The sequence below is a fragment of the Coffea arabica genome, chromosome 11e (genome assembly GCF_036785885.1).
Source record: "Coffea arabica cultivar ET-39 chromosome 11e, Coffea Arabica ET-39 HiFi, whole genome shotgun sequence".
NCBI classification, from domain to species: domain Eukaryota; kingdom Viridiplantae; phylum Streptophyta; class Magnoliopsida; order Gentianales; family Rubiaceae; genus Coffea; species Coffea arabica.
In genome coordinates, this window is record NC_092331.1 from 27,813,478 (window position 1) to 27,817,597 (window position 4,120).

At 40.0% G+C, this 4,120-nt stretch overlaps 1 long non-coding RNA gene across 1 annotated transcript; it reads left to right on the forward strand.

Annotated features, from left to right (window-relative positions):
• The first annotated feature begins 1,087 nt into the window (after window positions 1-1,087).
• On the forward strand, window positions 1,088-3,581 carry LOC140021749 (uncharacterized). The gene is made up of 3 exons (XR_011825718.1): window positions 1,088-1,246; window positions 2,612-2,696; window positions 3,329-3,581. It is a non-coding gene; the product is annotated as an uncharacterized lncRNA (long non-coding RNA).
• Window positions 3,582-4,120: the final 539 nt, after the last annotated feature.

A 4,120-nucleotide genomic window follows, 5' to 3' on the forward strand; every position in this document is an offset into this window, starting at 1 on the left:
AGGTAACACCACTCCGAGGAACAATTGCGGCCAAGAAAGGGAAGAAGTTGAAGCCTCGATATATAGGGTCGTATAGGATTCAAAGCCGAGTCGGGACAGTGGCGTATCAGTTAAAATGTCCCGAATCCACAATGTCTTCCACGTCTCGTTATTGAAGAAGTATCATTCAGATCCCACACACATCCTACACACAGAGGACGTCGAGTTAGACGAAACCCTCACCTATGGAGAACAGCCGGTACAAATTTTGGATCGAAAGGTGAAAGAACTAAGAAATAAACAGATATCTTTGGTAAAGATTTTATGGAAAAATCAAGATGTGGAGGAAGCCACCCGGGAAGTAGAGGAAGACATGCAGAAGGAATATCCTTCTTTGTTCACAAACAAAGGTATTAATTTCGAGGACGAAATTGTTCTAAGAAGGGGAGGTTATGAGATCCCGGTTAGCCTTTGATTTCAATATTATGTGATATTAAGGGCATTTCGTTCTATTTTGTACGAATTTAGTAGAAAAATCTAGTTTTCTTTTTGTATTGTGATAACTCGAGAAAAAATTACATGTATGCTATGAATTCTTTTATTTTAATTGCTTAGATATTAGAAATTACATGTAACAAATGAATGGTTAAAATAAATGCATAATTGAATTTCTATAACAGATTTAAAATTTAAACACCACTTGAGTTATGCAAAATCCTAGCTACAAATCCACTCTTACTACCCGAGCTTTAGGTTCCAATTTGATGCTCATTCACCTAGGAAAATATGCTAGAAAACTTGTGGGGAGCAAAGATGACACCCGTTTAAGATTCAAGGACCAAACAATGAATACCGAAATTGCACTTCGGCCCTTCACTATATTTAGCCAAAAATCTTACTCCAATTCTGGTCATCTTGGCCGAGAATACCAAGGCTGGAAAGCCTTGAATCTTCATGATTTTTGCCAAGCCAAAGCATGACAAAGCGGGTAGGAACACTTGTCAATTTTCCAAGCCATTGAATTGGCAAAACTCTAATCCTTGTCATGCTAGCTTAGGCTGCTATAAATACCAGACATCCAGGCTTAGTAAACACTTTGGCAATCTTCTTATCTTCACCGAAACTAGCAAGAAACTATCAGCTCACTTACTACAAAAATTGCACACAAAGCTGGCCAAAACCAATTCTGTTGAGAGCCGATTAAGCTGGATTTTTGCTGCACATCTGGTGGAATTTTTCTTGCACTTTACTGCCCTTTTATTAAAAGGTACCATGAGCTATACACCTATTTCATTTATAATTCATTTAAGCATCTTATATATTTCGAAAATCCTATTATAAACATGCATATGAGCAGTTCGTGATTTTCCAGCTTTGTAGTTCAATTTCTATGCCAAGTTTATGATGATTCTTGCCTGAATTTTGGCTATATATGTTTGCTATGCATGCTGGATACTATGTGTACTTGTTTGATTGATAAGCTCTTGAACAACCGAGACTAATTTGGGAATCAAAAAATGGAACCATATGCCACAAACTCAGTTTCTTTGGATGAAACAGTGGTCTGAAATCAGTTTTGGTAGAGCGACTATATCTTGGGCTAAAAAACTCGGATTGGGATGCCATTTGTAGCGTTAGAAACTAGCTTCACAGAACTATCTCTGGTATTAAAATCAGTCCCAAATTCATTCCCTATAAATACCAGTAAATCGGCAAAGTTTGCTGTTTTTTTTTGGAACCTGTTTTGCTGGACCAGTTGAGCAGCCTGTTTGCAACGAATTTTGACCCAACTCTGATCAGAATCTGAACTTCAGCCCTTCGGAAAAATTGTAGTTTCTTAAGTGCTTGTTGTCCCTACAAAATTTCAGGTCAAACGGAGGTGTGTAGGCTGAGTTATAGCCGAAACCCTCACTTAGCTTTCAAATTCTGGTTTGACCACGTTTTATAGATTAGCTTCTGACCATGCTCAGTTCGCATGGATAATGATGAAACTGGGTGGTGGTGTCTTCATAATAACTGTAGAACTCTGTTTCAGATTCAAAACGGTATAAAGTGCGTCCAAATCCAAGCTTCGTACCTCCAGTTGTAGCCAAAACAAGATCGTGTGTCAGAACTGCCTGGAACACTGGGCAGTTCTGACAGGTACTTTGGCACCCACTTTTCGTTCGGTTCTGAGTTGATCCAAGTCTTAGCCAAAACATAAAAGTTTTAGTCTTATGTCTTAGCTTTCCAATGCCTTTGGAATTTCTTGATTTGAGTCTGTGAGTTGTGAGTTATGGTTCTTCCACTAGACCCTGTCTGTCATCTAAACGTGTGAACTCCTGGCACGTTGTTTCATACTTATGACTTGATTCCGTTCAGAACTGGATTGAGGTGTCTTCATGAAAGTTATAGATTTTCTCCTTAGCTTCGCGACGGTATCTCATACGCCTTGATCCGACAATCGTAACCTACATTGTGTTCAAAACAGTTCTTGACGCCAAAACGGACAAGTTGCCGTTTCCGTTTCCGTTTTCATTTCCGTTTCCGTTTTCCATTTCCGCGCGCGCATGGGTCGCATTTGTTGTTTGCCTTATTCGTATGCATTTGGATACCTGTTTGAGCAATGTTATGACTCAACCTTCTGTCACAGACGGTAACGAAGTGCTCGGAGACGGTGGGACCCACTGACGGTTGAGTTTGACCAAGTGCCGTTTTTGTCTACTTTTGTACTCTAAGTAAGTAACTGGGACGTTTATGTGTTAAATGTCACCAATATGAATTGTGTGTGATATAAGGGTGCTTAGGCGAGCGTGTTCTTTATCTCACTCGACCTAAACCCTAATTTGTATTTGCAATAGATATGAATTATGATATATGAACTGTGTTGGGACTGAATCCCTGAAGCATGTGGCTTGGGATGACCTTTTGTGTGTGTGTGATGTGGAACTATGAGTGGGCCCGATCTAAAGGCTAAACGGACTATTCGAGCCAGTTAGGGCTTGGTCGAAGTTAGTCCAAGCTATCCTTAAGATCACCAATTTTGTGAATACAATTCGAATACGATTCGAAGCTCGAGCCATTTGTGTGTGTGTGGATACTGGCCAGAGTGGGCGTCAGGTGGTCGGAGGAAGAGAGCGGAGTTCTATGGACCATTCCTTGTGGTCGACGGAGGGTCGACAGGTGATCACGCGTGGCGAATGACTCGGCTTTGGAGCCAATCTGTATCCTTGAATTGTTTTGTTACTTTTGCTTTTATTTTGATGTATTTGTGGCATAAATGTCTGACTTGATGCAAAATTACCATTTTGCCCCTGCTTGCTTATTAAGCTTTAAGCTTACCCATTTTTCTTTGTTATTTCCTTAACAGGGGTCGTACGCGGGGATCACACTTCACGAGAGTTATAACCCTAGAATTTACCATTGAAATTATACTAGTTGGACTTTCTAGGATGTTTTTCTTTATTCTCACAGTTAGGGTTAGGACTCTGCGTAAGATCCACTTTGTGGTTTTAGTCTTCGCTTTTGTGTGATGTAGTGGACTGGAATGTCCCTTTCGAAGATGTACATATTGTAAATGGTACTTTTTGGAGATGTATAAATGTGAATAGTATCTTTTGGTATTTTGTTTCTTTTATTGGACAAATTTATGATTGGAGATGTACTTAAGAGTGAATGTTCAGTTGTCCAATAGTAATGTTATCTCTGAAGGTAATGTGAGTGAGTGAGTCCTGACGCGAGCTAGGCAGGCGATCCGCCAAACCCTTTGGTACGCCTCTGGGTGCGGTGGGGTCGTCACAGCTGCCAGGAGAAACAATGAGCAACTTTCTCTGAAGGTTAAGTCTAAATATACGGAGAGTCCGATACATGATGACAAGAGGTTAAGTTTCAGAAAGCACGAAGATCATGTCTTATCTTTTGATGCTGCTGTGAAGTTGGTATCAGAGCTTAGGCTTCAGATCTCTGTAGTGTATCCTAGGCTTGAAGTTTAGGATGCCGGACTGTGGGTGATTTGAAATATCAGTGCTTCTTGTATGACTGAAAGACGGACAAGTGGTGTTATTTGACTCTTAGTGTTTGCTTGGTGTAGACACCAAATTTTTGGTGTAATTTCGTTTACTGTTTATTTTTAGTTTATTTATTTGTTGTGTTAGTTTTATTC